Below are 781 nucleotides of genomic sequence, written 5' to 3' on the forward strand. Positions count from 1 at the left end.
TTTCACAAAATTGTTGCTCTTCCTTTTCATCTCCGATTACTCGATAATTTCCACCACTTTTGATAGGCCCAAAAACTCTTTCACAAAATAGTCCATCCTTTTCCAGTTTATTGGTTTTGTAATGAAAGGTATAAGGTATTGTCACCTCTCCAACAATCTAGCCATTAGGCAGAATGTTTTTGGACCAAGCACTTACTTGTTGAGGAGAAACTAATTCAATTCGGAGTTGTTGGTGTGTATATCGATCGATCAGCATAATAGAATAAGAGACCCGATTCGTTTGCTGATGAGGCGGCACCCGGATTTGAACCGAGGAAAAAGGATTTACAGTTCCCCGCCTTACCACTCGGCCATGCCGCCAAAACGATACACAATAGGAGAAAATTTTACTTTTTTTGGTGGATTACTCAATTTTAGTTTATTGTTGCCTCTTCTTTTTAATCCTTTTTCTAACTAAACTTATCAAAATTAGAAAAGAAACCCTTTCCCCCTTTTGGTTGCCTTCTTTCTTTTTTGATTACCTTCCTCGCGTATGTATAAGACCGAATCCATTAGATTTCTAAAAAAGATTACTAATCCTTAAGTTTTTGAGGAATCATTCATCAGTGGTTGTGAATGACTGATTTTTTCAATCTTTTCGATCCTGGTTCCGTAGGAGCAAGTCAGAAAGTAGAACCATCTAATTTGATTCGTTCTCAATAACCATGAGATGATCATATCATGGTTATCCTTTTGTCGACGGATGCTCCTATTACACTCGTAGTCTATGATGGATGAGAAT

General features: G+C 37.3%; 1 non-coding gene across 1 annotated transcript; it reads right to left on the minus strand.

Annotated features, from left to right (window-relative positions):
* Positions 1-289: 289 nt before the first annotated feature.
* Positions 290-360, minus strand: TRNAY-GUA (transfer RNA tyrosine (anticodon GUA)). Its single transcript has one exon. It is a non-coding gene; the product is annotated as a tRNA-Tyr (tRNA).
* Between the last annotated feature and the right edge of the window lie 421 nt (positions 361-781).

Source organism: Bidens hawaiensis, unplaced genomic scaffold (assembly GCF_021521415.1).
Source record: "Bidens hawaiensis isolate Kalapana, Puna unplaced genomic scaffold, B.hawaiensis_p1.1 tig00009545_1, whole genome shotgun sequence".
Lineage (NCBI taxonomy): Eukaryota > Viridiplantae > Streptophyta > Magnoliopsida > Asterales > Asteraceae > Bidens > Bidens hawaiensis.